Source organism: Mirounga angustirostris, unplaced genomic scaffold (genome assembly GCF_029215605.1).
Source record: "Mirounga angustirostris isolate CCGP_5_RB_7025 unplaced genomic scaffold, mMirAng1.0.hap1 SCAF_11, whole genome shotgun sequence".
Lineage (NCBI taxonomy): Eukaryota > Metazoa > Chordata > Mammalia > Carnivora > Phocidae > Mirounga > Mirounga angustirostris.
Window position 1 is genome coordinate 62,348,975 of NW_026991719.1, and position 18,612 is coordinate 62,367,586.

Here is an 18,612-nt window from a genome sequence, read left to right on the forward strand (position 1 = left end):
CTCACCCAAGCAAAACTTCGATTTCCTCACTGCAGTTTTATCACCAAGTAATAGGACAAAAATGGAGATTAATTTCACCCATCCTAAAATGCTAGTGACCTTTAAATCTGGCCAGAAGTATTTGCAGTTATTTGGAAAGATTATTTTTAATCCAAATAACTATTGAAATGAAAAACATCTGACTGTGTGGAAGAGGTTTGGGGGAAAGTAGACTCCAGGATCAACTCTCCTCAGCTCTTCTTGCTACTTGGAGCATTTTACCTTCCACTTTTCTTTTTTAAAGATTTTATTTATTTGAGAGAGTGAGGAGTGAGTGAGCATGAGCAGGGGGAGGGAGGGGCGGCAGACTCCCCGCTGAGCAGGGAGCCCAATGTGGGGCTCGATCCCAGGACCCTGGGATCATGACCTGAGCCGAAGGCAGCTGCTTAACCAACTGAACCACCCAGGCGCGCCTACCTTCCACTTTTGTATCCACCATTTCTTAAAAAGCATCACATCCCCCCATAGTGATGGGAAGAGCACTGCTTTTGGAGGCCACGGGACCTATTTGCAAACTCCCAGTTCTGCCACTTACCACCTGGGTGACTATTAGTTTCCTCTTGATGCTGTAACAAATTACTGCAAATTTTGTGTCTTAATACAAATTTATTATCTGGAGTTCTGGAGGTCAGAGTCTGAAATGGGTCTCAAGGCTAAAATCCAAGTGTCAGCAAGTCTGTATTACTTCTGTAGGCTCTAGGAGGAATCCAGTTCCTTGCCTTTTTCAGCTTCTAGAGGCTGCCTGCATTTGTTGGCTCATGGCCCCTTCCTCGTATCACTCCAGCCTCTTGCTTCCATCATCCCATTTTCTACTATTACCTCTGACCCTTCTGCCTCCCTCTTACAAAGACCTGTGTCATTGCATTGGGTCCACTCTGATAATCCAGAATAATGTCTTCATTGCAATACCCTTAAATTGTATCTGCCAAGTCTCTTCTTGCCATGTAAAGTAACATTATTTTGCCTACCACAGTGACCATGGACAAGTTGCTTAATCTAACTGAACCTCAGTTTCTACAAGTGCAAAATGAGGATAAGACTACCTACCTTGTAGAATTGTGAGACTTGCTAGTAATGGAGATGAGATTTCCAAAACAGCAAAAGCACCATGGAAAATGTTGCCATTTCCTTGGCCTGAGCATAGGGATAGAAAGACAAACTTGCCACAGCCACTTGGGTTTGTAGATCAGTCATTGGTCTGGAGCTGCCTGAGATGCTAATGTCCTATTTTGAAGAGAGCTTCTTTTGCCTGTAGGAAGGCCTCATATGATGTGATTTAAGGAGCACCAAAAGAGCCACCTGCTTGACCCAAATACTGCCTATACCAATCACATTCTTTTGAGTCCTTAAACTTAACAATGTTAGCCTTTCCTTTTCTTCCATAATTGTCACTCTTCATCTTTGTGCCCGTTCAACTAAAATAACACTCCCACACTGAGGAATAGCCAAGCGCATTCTTAAATTTAGGACCATAGCTGTCGGACAAAGTCCTCTCCCATAGTCACAATGAACCAGCTGCCTCTGTTCAAAATAAATTACTCTGTATGTGTTGTAATGAGCACCAGGTGTTATATAAGATTGATGAGTCACAGGCCTGTAACCCTGAAACAATACATTATATGTTAATTAACTGAATTTAAATTAAAAAAATTATTCTGTTCCTTATTAGGTTGAACCACTGGTTCAGCTTGTGGGAAATGCAAACTATCAGCTTCCCCGCCCCAAGACCAGATGAACCAGAACCTGCCTGTTAACAGGATCCCTGTTTGTATGTGCGTTAAAATATAAAAAGCACTGCCTTGAAAACGAACTGCTTTGGAGTAAGTTGGAAATGCCTACAAATCTGTCAAAGACCCACACAGGAATCTTCCAAACTATAATCATTTGAGGACAACCTTCATAATTTATTTTCTTTTGCTATTAGAGAATGTGTTAACTGGAAAAATTAAAATTAGGAGGAGGATAAGATGGCTGAGGAGTAGCAGGACCCTAGGCTTGCCTTGTCCCTTGAACACAGCTAGATAAATAGCAAATCCTTCTGAACACCCAAGAAATCCAACCAAGGTCTGAGAGAACAAACTGCACAACATGAGATTAAAAACAAAACAAAAAACCCAAAAGAACCCCTGCCACATAGTGGAAGGTAGAAGCAGCAGAGAGTTAATTTGCGGGACCAAAGAGCTGTGGGCACTGCAGAGGGGAGGGAGCCCTGATCACGGAGAAAGGGGCGAGGGAGAGAGAGAGAGAGAGAGAGAGAGAGAGAGAGAGAGAGAGAGAGAGAGAGAGAGAAAACATGCTCAGGGGATTGCGAGAGAGAGAGAGAGAGAGAGAGAGAGAGAGAGAGAGAGAGAGAGAGAGAGAGAGAGAGAGAGAGAGAGAGAGAGAGAGAAAACATGCTCAGGGGATTGCACCAGAAAAACTCTTCCCCCAAACCGTGGACTAGGAATAGGAGAGGGGCTGAACATCGCAAGATTTTTAGAAGCCATGAAGCGAAAGTCTGACGTTTTAGAGGTCAGCGCCCTCGTGAGGGCCTCGACTGGTAGGCGTAAGGGATCTCTGGTGGGGAAGGGGGGCGCCCCCCGGGAGTGCGCAGCCTGGTCTGAGGACCCCCTGGGTCGCACGGGAAGAAACCGGTCCCCTTCTCGGAGCGCATTTGGGAGAGACGGCAGGGCCTGGCTGGGGACAAAAGACCCGGCAGGCTCCCCCGAGCTGCTCGGTTCACTAACAGGACCGGGGACGCGGGCTGACTGGCGAACCTTGGCGCGGGCTCTCGGCTGTGCTTTTTACCACGAACTGCGAGCCGCCGTGCCGTCCGCGGCCATTTTCTGGGACTTGCCGGCACCTGGCAACAGTGAAGCGAGATCGTCCCCCGGGGGATCGGCGGGGGTCTGTGCCAGGCCGATCTCTAAAATGTGGGGTTTTGAAACCCAGCCACACGCCTGAGATGAAACACAGGAGTACTGGGCTGCTGGCAGACGGACAGCTCGGACGCAGGCAGGGTGAAGGCAGAGATCTGGTGGAAGCCGGGGCCGCAACACGGGTGACTGTTTGCTCTTCCGTGAGGGCTTCCTGAAGACTGGCAGCCGCCAACATCCCGTTCCAGGAACAAGACGGCGGAGCAACTGCAGAGCAACGCCATTCCAGCCGCCCCGCCGCCCATCAGCACCGACCAACTTCAGTGAGCCACACAGCACCACCAAGTGGAGGCCAGAGGTGCTTACACCAAACCCCGACACCCTGTGCCCTGCAGGTGCGTTTCCACCAGGGCAGGTCAGGCAGAGAATCAGGGCACCAAGTCCCACCCCCCAGCGACCAGTATGAACCCCTCCCACACACCAAGCCTGCTGATCGTAGAGTGCTGCAAAGCTTCAGCTCTAGGGGAAATAGGATCCAGTTTCCTTTCTTTTTGTTTTAGAGAGGTGGGGGGTGGGGTGGGGAGGGGCACAGGGAGAGGGAAAGACAGACTCTTAAGCAGGCTCCATGCCCAGAGCAAATAGCAAATAGCCCCTACTAGGGGCTCGATCTCATAACCCTGAGATCATGACTGAGCTAAAATCAAGGGTTCCACGCTTAACGAACTGAGCCACTCAGGCCCCCATGGACCAGATGGGCCTAAAAGATATATTCAGAACATTTCATCCTAAAGCAGCAGAATACACATTATTCTCAAGTGCACATGGAACAGTCTCCAGAATAGATCACACACTGGGTCACAAATCAGCCCTCAAGTACAAAAAGATTGAGATCATACTGTACATATATTCAGACCATAATGATATGAAACTTGAAGTCAACCACAAGAAAAAATTAGGAAAGACCACAAATGCATGGAGATTAAAGAACATCCTAATAAAGAATTAATGGGGGGTGCCTGGGTGGCTCAGTCAGTTAAGCGGCTGCCTTCGGTTCAGGTCATGATCCCAGGGTCCTGGGATCGAGCCCCGCATGGGGCTTCCTGCTCAGTGGAGAGTCTGCTTCTCCCTCTCCCTCTGCCTGCCTCTCTGCCTACTTATGCTCTCTCTCTATCTCTCTGTCAAATAAATAAATAAAATCTTTTAAAAAAAGAATTAATGGGTTAACAAGGAAATTAAAGAAATAAAAAATACATGAAAGCAAATGATAATGAAAACAAAACATTCCGAAACCTTTGAGATGCGTCAATGGCTATCTAAGAGGGAAGTATGTTGCAACACAGGAAAGTATCAAGAAACAAGAAAAGTCTCAAATGTACAACTTAACTTTATACCTAAAGGAACTAGAAATGGAAGAGCAAATAAAGCTTAAAGCCAGCAGGTGAAGGGAAACAGTAAAGAATAGAGCAGAAATAAATTATATAGAAACATACACAAAAACCAGTAGAACAGATCAATAAAACTAAGAGCTGATTCTTTGAAAGACTTATTAAAACTGCAAAACCCCTACACAGACTTCTGAAAAAGAAAAGAGAAAGGAACCAAATAAATAAAATCACGAATGAAAGAGGAGAGATCACAACCAACACCATAGAAATACAAACAATTATAAGAGAATATTGTGAAAAATTATATGCCAACAAACTGGACAATCTGGAAGAAATGGATAAATTCCTAGAAGCATACAAACTACAGAAACTGGAACAGGAAGCAATAGAAAATTCGAACAGACCCATAAGCAGCAAAGAAATGGGATCAGTCATCAAAAATGTCCCAGAAAAAAAAAAAAAAAAGCCCAGGGCCAGATGGCCTCATAGGGGAATTCCACCAGACATTTACAGAAGAGTTAATACCGATTCTTTTTTTTTTTTAAAGATTTTATTTATTCGACAGAGAGATAGTGAGAGCAGGAACACAAGCAAGGGGAGTGGGAGAAGGAGAAGCAGGCTTCCTGTGGAGCAGGGAGCCCGATGTGGGGCTCAATCCCAGGACCCTGAGATCATGACCTGAGCCCTAGGCAGACGCTTAATGACTGAGCCACCCAGGTGCCCCAGTTAATACCGATTCTTCTCAAACTGTTCCAAAAATAGAAATGGAAGGAAAACTTCCAAACTCCTTCTCTGAGGCCAGCATTACCTTGATTCCAAAACCAGACAAAGACCCTATCAAAAAGGAGAATTAGAGACGAATATCCCTGATGAACATGGATGCAAAAGTTCTCAACAAAATACTGGCAAACTGAATCCACAGATGTTGAAAGAATTATTCACCACGACCAAATGGGTTCTATTCATGGGCTTCAGGGGTGGTTCAATATCTGCAAATCAATCAGTGTGATACACCACATTAATAAAAGATAAGTTAAGATCCTCTCATAGATGCAGAAAAAGCATGTGACAAAATACAGCATCCATTCTTGATAAAAACCCTCAACAAAGGAGGGAAGGAGAGAGAGAGAGAGAAGCAGGCTCCCCGCTGAGCAGGAAGCCCAATGTGGGGCTCGATCCAAGGACCCTGAGATCATGACCTGAGCCAAAGGCAGACATTTAAACAATTGAGCCATCCAGGCACCCCTTAATTTTTATTTCTTTGATGCCAGTGAGGTAGGACAACTTCATAATTTTAAAAGCCACTGTGTGTGTGTGTGTGTGTAGGATGTCTGTTCATTTTCTTTACCAATTTACCTATTCTGGTCTTAGTGTATTTTGCTTATCAATTTGTATTTCCCTATTAAGACTACTAATCTTTTGTTATATTTGTTACAAATATTTTCTCTAGTTTTCTCTTTGCTGGTATAGTTTAGTTGTTGCACATTTACCACAGTGCAGTTGGCAATATACCTCAAAAGGAGAGTTTACCAATGTTCAAACACTTAGATCCAGGGATTCCATTTCTAGAAATCTATTCAAAGAAAATAAAGTGAGATAAACATTTATACTCAAAGATGTTCTTTGTGAGATTCCCAGGGCTTATTGTTCTTGAGTTATTAGTCATAATCCAGAAAACCAAATGCTGTGGTTTTTTTCTTTTTAAAAAACTTGTGGTAGAGGGTAAATAACATAAAATTTGCTATTTTAAACATTTTTAAGTGTATGACTCAATGGCATTAAGTACATTCATATTGTGCAACCATTACCACCTACATCTCCAGAACTTATCGTCTTGCAGAACTGAAATTTTGTACTCATTAAACAATAATTCCCTGTTCCTTCCCTCCCCCAGCCCCTAGAAACCACCATTCTACTTTGTGTCTCTATGAATTTGACTACATTATATACTTAATGTAGGTGGAATCATAGAGTATTTGTCTTTTTGTAATTGGCCTATTTCACAATGTCCTCAAGGTTCATCCATGTTACAGTATTGTCAGAATTTCCTTCCTTTTGAAGGCTGAGTAATATTCTATTGTATGCATATACCACATTTTGTGTATCCATTCACCCTTCAGTGGACACTTGGCTTGCTTCCGCCTTTTATTTTTATTTTTTTACTTATTTTTAAATTTTTTTATTTGAGTGAGCACAAGCAGGGGGAGCAGCAGAGGGAGAGGGGGAAGCAGGCTCCCAGCTGAGCAGGTAGCCCGATGTGGGGCTCGATCCCAGGACGCTGAGATCATGACCTGAGCCAAAGAAAGACACTTAACCGACTGAGCCAACCAGGCTCCCCACTTCCACCTTTTAGCTATTGTGAACAATGCTGCTCTGGACCTAGGTGGACAAATATATGTTTAAGTCCCTGTTTTCAATTCTTTTGGGTATATCACAAGAAGTGGAGTTGTTGGATCATATGCTAATTCGATGTTTAATTTTTTGAGGAACTGCCATACTGTTTTCCATAGTGGCTACACCATTTTACATTCCAGCAGTGCACAAGGTTTCTAATTTCTCCACATCCTCTCCAACTGTTGTTGTCTTCTGTATTTTTTATAATAGCTATCCTAATGGGTGTTAGGTGGTATCTCATTGTAATTTTTTTAAATGTTTTTATTGTTATGTTAATCCCCATACATTACATCATTAGTTTTAGATGTAGTGTTCCATGATTCATTGTTTGTGAATAACACCCAGTGCTCCATGCAGAACGTGCCCTCCTCAATACCCATCACCAGGCTAACCCATCCTCCCACCCCCCTCCCCTCTAGAACCCTCAGTTTGTTTTTCAGAGTCCATCATCTCTCATGGTTCGTCTTCCCCTCCGATTCCCCCCTTCATTCTTCCCCTCCTGCTACCTTCTTCTTCTTTTTTTTTTTCTTAACATATATTGCATTATTTGTTTCAGAGGTACAGATCTGAGATTCAACAGTCCTGCACAATTCACAGCACTCACCAGAGCACATACCCTCCCCAGTGTCCATCACGCAGTCACCCCATCCCTCCCACCCCACCCCCCACTCCAGCAACCCTCAGTTTGTTTCCTGAGATTAAGAATTCCTCATATCAGTGAGGTCATATGATACATGTCTTTCTCTGTTTGACTTATTTCGCTCAGCATAATACCCTCCAGTTCCATCCACGTCGTTGCAAATGGCAAGATCTCATTCCTTTTGATGGCTGCATAATATTCCATTGTATGTATATACCACGTCTTCTTTATCCATTCATCTGTTGATGGACATCTTGGCTCTTTCCACAGTTTGGCTATTGTGGACATTGCTGCTATAAACATCGGGGTGCACATACCCTTTCGGATCCCTACATTTGTATCTTTGGGGTAAATACCCAGTAGTGCAATTGCTGGATCATATGGTAGCTCTATTTTCAACTTTTTGAGGAACCTCCACACTGTTTTCCAGAGTGGCTTCACCAGCTTGCATTCCCACCAACAGTGTAGGAAGGTTCCCTTTCTCCGCATCCCCGCCAACATCTGTCATTTCCTGACTTCTTAATTTTAGCCGTTCTGACTGGTGTGAGGTGGTATCTCATTGAGGTTTTGATTTGGATTTCCCTGATGCCGAGCGATGTTGAGCACTTTTTCATGTGTCTGTTGGCCATTTGGATGTCTTTGGAAAAATGTCTGTTCATGTCTTCTGCCCATTTCTTGATTGGATTCTTTGTTCTTTGGGTGTTGAGTTTGATGAGTTCTTTATAGATTTTGGATACTAGCCCTTTATCTGATATGTCATTTGCAAATATCTTCTCCCATTCTGTTGGTTGTCTTTTGGTTTTGTTGACTGTTTCCTTTGCTTTGCAAAAGCTTTTTATCTTGATGAGGTCCCAATAGTTCATTTTTGCCCTTGCTTCCCTTGCCTTTGGTGATGTTTCTAGGAAGAAGTTGCTGTGGCTGAGGTTGAAGAGGTTGCTGCCTGTGTTCTCCTCTAGGATTTTGATGGACTCCTGTCTCACATTGAGGTCGTTCAACCATTTGGAGTCTATTTTTGTGTGTGGTGTAAGGAAACGGTCCATATCATTCTTCTGCATGTGGCTGTCCAATTTTCCCAACACCATTTGTTGAAGAGACTGTCTTTGTTCCATTGGACATTCTTTCCTGCTTTGTCGAAGATTAGTTGACCATAGAGTTGAGGGTCCATTTCTGGGCTCTCTATTCTGTTCCATTGATCTATGTGTCTGTTTTTGTGCCAATACCATACTGTCTTGGTGATGACAGCTTTGTAATAGAGCTGGAAGTCCAGCATTGTGAGGCCACTAGCTTTGCTTTTCTTTTTCAACAGTCCTCTGGCTATGCGGGATCTTTTCTGGTTCCATACAAATTTTAGGATGATTTGTTCCATTTCTTTGAAAAAAGTGGATGGTATTTTGATGGGGATTGCATTGAATGTGTAGATTGCTCTAGGTAGCATTGACATCTTCACAATATTTGTTCTTCCAATCCATGAGCATGGAACGTTTTTCCATTTCTTTGTGTCTTCCTCAATTTCTTTCATGAGTATTTTATAGTTTTGTGAGTACAGATTCTTTCCCTCTTTGGTTAGATTTATTCCTAGGTATCTTATGGTTTTGGGTGCAATTGTAAATGGGATCAAATCCATAATTTCTCTGTCTTCTGTCTTGTTGTTGGTGTATAGGAATGCCACTGATTTCTGTGCATTGATTTTATATCCTGCCACTTTACTGAGTTCCTGTATAAGTTCTAGCAGTTTTGGGGTGGAGTCTTTTGGGTTTTCCACATAAAGTATCATATCATCTGCAAAGAGTGAGAGTTTGACTTCTTCTCTGCTGATTTGGATGCCTTTTATTTCTTTTTGTTGTCTGATTGCTGTGGCTAGGACTTCCAATACTATGTTGAATAGCAGTGGTGATAGTGGACATCCCTGCCGCGTTCCTGCCCTTAGGGGGAAAGCTCTCAGTTATTCCCCATTGAGAATGATATTCGCTGTGGGTTTTTCATAGATGGCTTTTATGATCTTGAGGTATGTACACTCTATGCCTATACTCTGAAGAGTTTTGATCAAGAAAGGATGCTGTACTTTGTCAAATGCTTTTTCTGCATCTATTGAGAGGATCATATGGTTCTTGTTCTTTCTTTTATTAATGTATTGTATCACATTGATTGATTTACGGATGTTGAAACAACCTTGCAGCCCAGAGATAAATCCCACTTGGTCGTGGTGAATAATCCTTTTAATGTACTGTTGGATCCTATTGGCTAGTATTTTTTTTTTACTATTATGTTACGTTAGTCATCGTACAATACATCATTAGTTTTTGATGTGGTGATCCACGATCCATTGTTTTCTTATAACACCCAGTGCTCCATGCAATACATGCCCTCCTTAATACCCATCACTGGGCTAACCTATCCCCCCTCCCCCTCCCCTCTAAAACCCTCCTTGTCTCTCAGAGTCCATAGTCTCTCATGGTTCATTTTCCCCTCCAATTCCCCCCCCCCATTTTTCCCTTCCTTCTCCTAATGTCCTCCCTGCTATTCCCTACATTCCACAAATAAGTGAAACCATATGATAATTGACTTTCTCTGCTTGACTTATTTCACTTAGCATAATCTCCTCTAGTCCCATCCATGTTGATGTAAAAGTTGGGCATTCATCCTTTCTGATGGCTGAGTCATATTCCATTGTATATATGGACCACATCTTCTTTATCCATTCATCTGTTGAAGGGCATCTCAGCTCTTTCCACAGTTTGGCTATTGTGGACATTGCTGCTATGAACATTGGGGTGCATATGGCCCTTCTTTTCACTACATCTGTGTCTTTGGGGTAAATACCCAGGAGTGCAATTGCTGGGTCATAGGGTAGCTCTATTTTTAAATTTTTGAGGCACCTCCACACTGTTTCCCAAAGTGGCTGTACCAACTTGCATTCCCAGCAACAGTGTAAGAGGGTTCCCCTTTCTGCACAACCACTCCAACATTTGTTGTTTCTTGCCCTGTCCATTTTTGCCATTCTGACTGGTATAAGGTGGTATCTCAATGTGGTTTTGATTTGGATTTCCCTGATGGCTAATGATGATGAACATTTTTTCATGTGTCTGTTAGCCATTTGTATGTCTTCTTCAGAGAAGTGTCTTTTCATATCTTCTGCCCACTTTTTGACTTGATTATTTATTTTTTGGATGTTGAGTTTGAGAAGTTCTTTATAGATCTTGGATACCAGCCCTTTACCTGTAGTGTCCTTTGCAAATATCTTCTCCCATTCTGTGGGTTGTTCTCAGCTACGATTTGTTCAAATACATCTTCTAGTTCTCTCTCTCTCTCCACTCTCTCCGGGATTCCAATTATTCTGACACTGGAATGCTTCATGGTGTCACTTATTTCTCTGATTCTATTTTTATGGATTCTGAGTTGTTTTTCCCTGGCCTCCTCTTTTCCCTTTTTATCTATTATACTGTCTTCCATGTCGCTTATTCATTCTTCTGCTTCAGTTACCCTAGCTGTTACATTATCTAGATTGGATTGGATCTCATTGATAGCATTTTCAAGTTCTGCCAATTCAGCTTTCATTTCTGCCCTTAGAAACTCTATGTTGCCATTAATTGATTTCTCCATTCTAGCCATTGTCTTCACAATTGCTAGCCTGAATTCCATCTCCAACATCTTGGTTATATCTGCATCCATTTGTAAATCTGCAGCATAAGTCATGATCTCTGAGTCTTTTCTATTTTGGGGGTTCCTCCTCCTAGTCATTCTGTTGATGGGTGTTTATGGGAATGTATAGAGTCCAAATTATTGACCAGAACCCAAGCAAGATGCACCTGTTTTCTTGGGACCTTAGGGTTGCTGGCCTCTTGTTTTCCCAGCCTGTCTTCTGCGGGAGGGGCCTGCCGCTGTTACTCAGGCAACCCTGTTTGGGCGGAGTTGCCCTGCCCCCCTGTGGTGGGGGATGGGCTCAGCGGGAATCAGTTTTGGGGGCTTTTGTTCTCTGGCAGCTTTCCCTGGCGGCTTTCCGCGTCTCTTCTGCAAGTCAGAACAGAAGAGACCATTTCCAACCCTCTGCCTCAGAGCAGAGAGATCGCAGTCTGTTCTTCACTGAGCTCTCCAGGCCACACCATCTCCGTTTCTGTCCGTGCTGCTATAAACTGCAGCTGCCTGGGTTGTGCGCCCCTCCACAGCACCCCCAGTCCTGCCTCCATGTAGGGGCACTTCTCTGCCCTTTGTGCTTCTAAAACAGCCAGCCGCTCCCAGTTCGAACGTGACCCCGCTGCTCCAGGTTTCCGTCCCGGGGGCTGCAGTTCACAGGCGTGACCCCGCCACTCCAGGTTTCCGCCCTGGGGGCTGCCCTAAGGTCCTTTCCCCACCGCTACCGGTCTGCGAGTCTGTGCCCATCCCCAGCATGTGATGCTGTCGCTCACCAGCGGTGTAGGATCCCCACATCCAGGCACCCTCCTGCTGCCGTTTATCCCCCAATATCTGCCCGCGGAATCATGACTCCTCGCTTCGTACCTCAAAACCAACCACCTGCGATATTCTGCTTGCAGAGATCCAGATCTTCTTTCATCTCAGGCTGGTTTCCTTATTGGCTAGTATTCTGGTGAGAATTTTTGCATCCATGTTCATCAAGGATATTGGTCTGTAATTCTCCTTTTTGATGGGGTCTTTGTCTGGTTTTGGGATCAAGGTAATGGTGGCCTCATAAAACGAGTTTGGAAGTTTTCCTTTCATTTCTATTTTTTGGAATAGTTTCAGAAGAATAGGTATTCATTCTTCTTTAAATGTTTGGTAGAATTCCCCTGGGAAGCCATCTGGCCCTGGGCTTTTGTTTGTTGGGAGATTTTTGATGACTGCTTCCATTTCCTTAGTGGTTATAAGTCTGTTCAGGTTTTCTATTTCTTCCTGGTTCAGTTTTGGTAGTTGATACATCTCTAGGAATGCCTCCATTTTTTCCAGATTATCTAATTTGCTGGCATATAGTTGCTCATAATATGTTCTTATAATTGTTTGAATTTCTTTGGTGTTAGTTGTGATCTCTCCTCTTTCATTTATGATTTTGTTGATTTGAGTCAGTTCTCTTTTCTTTTTGAATAGTCTGGCCAGGGGTTTATCAATCTTGTTAATAATTTCAAAGAACCAGCTCCTAGTTTCGTTGATCTGTTTTACTGTTCTTTTAGTTTCTATTTCATTGATTTCTGCTCTGATCTTTATTATTTCTCTTCTCCTGCTGGGTTTAGGCTTTATTTGCTGTTCTTTCTCCAGCTCCTTTAGGTGTAGGGTTAGGTTGTGTACTTGAGACCTTTCTTGTTTCTTGAGAAAGGCTTGTATTGCTATATACTTTCCTCTTAGGAACACCTTTTCTGTATCCCAAAGAATTTGAACAGTTGTGTTTTGATTTTCATTTGTTTCCATGATTTTTTAAAATTCTTCTTTAATTTCCTGGTTGACTCATTCATTCTTCAGTAGGATGCTCTTTCGCCTCCATGTATTTGAGTTCTTTCCGACTTTCCTCTTGTGAATGAGTTCTAGTTTCAAAGCATTGTGGTCTGAAAATAGGCAGGGAATGATCCCAATCTTTTGGTACCGGTTGAGACCTGATTGGTGACCTAGGATGTGATCTATTCTGGAGAATGTTCCATGGGGACTAGAGAAGAATGTGTATTCTGTTGCTTTGGGATGGAATATTCTGAATAGATCTGTGAAGTCCATTTGGTCCAGTGTGTCATTTAAAGTCTTTATTTCGTTGTTGATCTTTTGCTTAGATGATCTGTCCATTTCAGTGAGGGGGGTGTTAACGTTCCCCACTATTATTGTATTGTTGTCGATGTGTTTCTTTGCTTTTGTTATTAATTGCCTTATATAATTGGCTGCTCCCATGTTAGGGGCATAGATATTTACAATTGTTAGATCTTCTTGTGGGATAGACCCTTTAAGTAGGATATAGTGTCCTTCCTCATCTCTTATTATAGTCTTTGGTTTAAAATCTAATTTGTGTGATATAAGGATTGCCACTCCAGCTTTCTTTTGGTGTCCATTAGCATGGTAAATGGTTTTCCACCCCCTCACTTTCAATCTGGGGGTGTCTTTGGGTCTAAAATGAGTCTCTTGCAGACAGCATATTGATGGGTCTTGTTTCTTTATCCGATCTGATAGCCTGTGTCTTTTGATTGGGGCATTTAACCCATTTACATTCAGAGTAACTATTGAAAGATAGGAATTGAGTGTCATTGTATTGCCTGTAAGGTGACTGTTACTGTATATTGTCTGTGTTCCTTTCTGGTCTATGTTGCTTTTAGAGTCTCTCTTTGCTTAGAGGACCCCTTTCAAGATTTCTTGTAGTGCTGGTTTTGTGTTTGCAAATTCCTTTAGTTTTTGTTTGTCCTGGAAGCTTTTTATCTCTCCTTCTATTTTCAATGACAGCCTAGCTGGATATAGTATTCTTGGCTGCATATTTTTTCTCATTTAGTGCTTTGACTATATCATGCCAGTCCTTTCTGGCCTGCCAGGTCTCTGTGGATAAGTCTGTTGCCAATCTAATGTTTCTACCATTGTAGGTTACAGACCTCTTGTCCTGAACTGCTTTCAGGATTTTCTCTTTGTCTCTGAGACTCATAAGTTTTACTGTTAGATGTCGGGGTGTTGACCCAGTCCACCTTTTTAATTATAAGGGCAGACATGTATGGATCTGATTTGGTGACTTAAAAGTTGTACTGTCCAAAAAAGTTGTCCTGTCCTCCTGTTACGTATTACATCCTGTACCAATCCAGAGCAAGTCCTGTCAGGTCTGCCTCCTGAATTACATTCAGAAGCTTACATCTCACCACTGCTACTGCTCCCAGTCAGGTCCAATCAATCCAACATCATTTTTCACCTGTCCTACAGCAATAATCCCCAACAGGTCTCCCTGCTTTCACGAGTAGGCCTAAATTTAACCTGTGCCCTCCACCTTCCTATCTTATTTCCTATATTTTCCCCTCTCATTCCTTCCCCTCCAGCCACACTAGCGTCCTTGCTGTTTTTTGAGTACTCCCAGCACACCGCTGCCTCAGGGTCTCTGCATTCTCATCTCCTTCTGCCTAGAATTCTCAGGAACCTTTTTTTCCCCCTCTCCCTTTCTTTAAACTCTTTCATCTTGTCCTCTAGGCAGGAGATACTTCCTTCCTCATACCCTTCCTCTTCTTCACATTTTTTTACATTGATACCGGGGAGGTGCACCTTGGTAGCATGGTACTTAGGCTGCAGTAGGCCTGCTGTCCAGTCCAAGGCCAGCAGTGAAGAGGCAGTTATCAAGCCGTGGATATGTCCAAAGGCCCTTGAATGTCATTCTTGGGCCTTGTAAGAGGCACTGGTTTTGCTCCATTTCCCTTTGTTTCGATTCTGCTTTTAGTTTGTTTTTGTGTTAGAGTCTTTTACGGCTGAGTGTTTTTCTCTTTCATGCCGTTAAACTTACCTTGACAGGAATAATAGAAGAGTGTCTTCACAAGCTGTTCAGTGATAAAGTAATCTGATTTTCTCAGAAGTCATCACTTGGAGTCAGGAAACATTATCATTTGAGATTAAGAAAAGTTAAGGCACTTAAAAGCAGTTTCTAGGGGCGCCTGGGTGGCTCAGTTGGTTGAGCGTCTGCCTTCGGCTCAGGTCATGATCCTGGAGTCCTGGAATCGAGCCCCTCATTGGGCTCCCTGCTTGGCTAGGAGTCTGCTTCTCCCTCTGACCCTCCCCCCTCTCATGCTCTCTCTCTCAAATAAATAAATAAAATCTTTTAAAAAAATAAAAGCAGTTTCTATCTCCGAGAGCTCTGTTTATTGAGTACCGTTGACCAATGATGTTAAGTTGATGTTAGACCATTAAAAGATTTACTTGATGTTTATTTCTGCTTTTTCTGAAGCATATGTGCTTCTCCTTATAGGGTATGATACATTGATTCTCCATATTTACATGTTACCAAGTGAACAAATACATAACAAAGTATGATACATTCCTATAATTTATACCGATGTACTATTTCCATGGCCTTTGAAGGTGCTCTAGTCCCTCCGTATATTTGTCCTTAAAATACAGGTTCCTGCAAGGTTTTGGCTTTTTTTGTCTGTCTTTGAAACAACATTTTCTGTCCTTTGTTGTCATCATATCTGCTTATTACGTGTTTTTCATACCTTCCACCTCTCTAAAACCATTCCCTGAACCCTTGTTATCTCACTTTTGACTGAATGTGCTGCACTTAGCTGCATTTCTAAGTTTCTGATTCTTGCAAGTTTGTGGACGCTGAGGATTCTTTAACCCACATCAGCTTTGATCTAAGTGTACCACTTAAAGTTCATAGAATCTGGAGCTCCTGGTCTAGCAAGCCATGAAGATGCCAATAAATGTGTGTTTTTTTTTTAAGATTTTATTTATTTATTTGATAGAGAGCACAAGCAAGGGGAGCGGCAGAGGGGGAGGGAGAAACAGGCTCCCCGCTGAGCAAGGAGCCCGATGTGGGGCTTGGTCCCATGCCCCTGGGATCATGACCTGAGGAGAAGGCAGCTGCTTAACCAATTGAGGTGCCCCAATAAATGTTTTATAATAAAGCTCTTATTTAAACACCCATTTTATTCAACCTTGAGGCTTTATGAATATGCTAAAGAAAAACAGCCAATGCCAGTGAATATTCAGGCTTTGATGCAGCCATGACAGCAGGTAGTCAGTGCCAGAAATACAAGACTGGCCCAGCAGATGGAGAATAAACCCTCTGTCCAGGGGCAGAAGAGGGGCACCTGGGGTGCTCAGTCAGTTAAGTGTCTGCCTTCAGCTCAAGTCAGGATCCTGGGGTCCTGGGATCAAACCCCTCATTGGGCTCTCTGTTCAGTGGGGAGCCTGCTTCTCCTTCTCCTGCTGCCTGCCGCTCCCCCTACTTGTGCTCTCTCTCTCTGTCAAATAAATAAATAAAATCTTCTTTTAAAAAAAAAAACCACTTAAGCAGAAGAGCTTAAAGCAGCATCTGGGTAAGAGTAACATCCAGGCACAGTTAGACCAACCCATAGGGACCCTGGGCAGGGACACAGTTGGAGGACAAGGCCTGCCCATAATCCAGAGAGGTTTGCCCAAAGGAGGAGGGGCATGCACCACAAGAACCTTGCTTAGGGGTGGGATGTCACTCTGAGTCAAAACCTGCTCCGAGGTAGATAAGCTGTAGGTCCTTAAATGGGCTTACGAAGAGGTGGTGTTTGGGGTCATGGAGGTCTTGGGAGAGGGGACCTAGGGCATGGAGCTATGGGTTGTGGTGAAATTGATGGTGGAGGTCGAGGTATGATAGGTCAGGGAAGTGGGGGCTTTGGAGGCTGAGGTGGAGGCCATGGACAAGGGAGAGGTGCCCTCACTTGTCTGTACTGACCAAGGAGCAGTTGGACAACCATTTGGATGCATACATGTTGAAAATGAAAGGATACCTGGATGCCGAGTTGGATGCCTGCATGGCACAAACAGATACCCAAACCAATGACTGAAACCCGTTCACCCTCCTGTGGACAAGAGACTCTTGTTCAAAAGTCATCACATTTGTAAATAACCTTGAGATAACAGAGAAGAAACCTGATTGATGCTGGAAGGACCTATCACAATAGGTTAATGACTTACTTGCCACCAGTTTGTGCCTTTATTGCGTTCCTTTTATTTATTTTTTTAAAGATTTTATTTATTTATTTGTCAGAGAAAGAATGAGAGTACAAGCAGGGGGAGGGCAGAGGCAGAGGGAGAAGCAGGCTCCCCACTGAGCAGGGAGCCCGACGTGGGGCTTGATCCTGGGACCCTGGAATCATGACCTGAGCAGAAGGCAGACACTGAACTGACTGAGCCACCCAGGTGCCCAACATTCCTTTTATTTTTTTGATATTGTGTTGTATGAAACCCCTTTTTACTCTTACTTGGGTTTTGTTGTGTTGTGTTGTTTAGCTTCCACCACCACTACCCCCCCCCCCCCCGCCATTGCTCTGACTTTTCTTTGAACATGAATGTGGTGGCTTTTTAGCTGGGACACCCTTTTCCCAACTCTGCCTCCCTTCACCTATCATATGCTCTGACGTTCTAACGTTTTCTCTTTTTATCTCTGTGTCCCCATGAAAAAGCCCCAGAAAAAGCCTATCAATTTTCCTTCCTAATGCCTAGGTTTCTGAGAAATGTGTCTGTTCTACATCATCTTTTTTTTTTTAAAGATTTTATTTATTTATTTATTTGAGAGAGAGAATGAGAGAGCGAGCGAGAGAGAGAGCACATGAGAGGGGGGAGGGTCAGAGGGAGAAGCAGACTCCCTGCCGAGCAGGGAGCCCGATGCGGGACTCGATCCAGGGACTCCAGGATCATGACCTGAGCCGAAGGCAGTCGCTTAACCAACTGAGCCACCCAGGCGCCCCCTACATCATCTTTAATAGCCTCTTAGAAGGGGTGCCTGGGTGGCTCAGTCATTAAGCGTCTGCCTTTGGCTCAGGTCATGATCTCAGGGTCCTGGGATCGAGTCCCACATCGGGTTCCTGCTCAGCGGGGAGCCTGCTTCTCCCTCTACCTGCTGCTCTCCCTGCTTGTGTGCATGCTCTCTCGCTTGCTCGCTCTCTCTCTCTGACAAATAAATAAAATATTTTTAAAAATAGCCTCTTAGAAGTATTTAGAAAATCTGGAGCTCAAAAATGCATTCTGCCATGTTGGTATTTTAGTTTAGTAAATTAAGAACACTGACATAGCTGCAGAGCCACATAACAGGTCACACGGGCTAGTACCTCTGATTTGATTAAAGTTGCTTCCATGTACATTGACACCATATAATGAATGTGCTGAGTTGGTTATGTGCACTTTCTACCCTGGAATGAGATGTATAAACTTTCCTCTTGGATTTGTATCATGTCCAAAGAGATACTGTTGTGTTGGCTTATACCTGCAAAAGAGAGGAAATAGCCATTTGGTTTGGCAGATGCTTCAGAAGAGAAAGGGATAGAATGATGGCAGATACCTGCTGGGAGGGGTCGGAAGCTATCCGTGCTGAAATGCTATTATCCTTATGTTTATCCTCAACCAGTCTTGGGCTTCTCCATTCATTGGCTTTGTTTGACCCTCTTTCTATTTCCCTTGAAGGAAATAAGTTCATCCATATTCTGTCAACAGTTCCAGTTTTACAGTGGAATCTTGTATTTCTGGTTCATCATAACAAGAAATCATTCTAAAAAAACCCAAAAAACCCCATACTTTGATCCTGTTCTTGAAAGAACATGTAGTGACACCTTTATTGTCTGTAAATTTTGTGGGAGAGAAGTCAAGACTTGGCCATCTCCCATGCCCATCCCCGTTCCTA

General features: G+C 43.4%; 1 pseudogene; it reads left to right on the top strand.

Annotated features, from left to right (window-relative positions):
• Positions 1 to 1,017: 1,017 nt before the first annotated feature.
• On the top strand, positions 1,018 to 16,780 carry LOC123841302 (chromatin target of PRMT1 protein-like; annotated as a pseudogene).
• Positions 16,781 to 18,612: the final 1,832 nt, after the last annotated feature.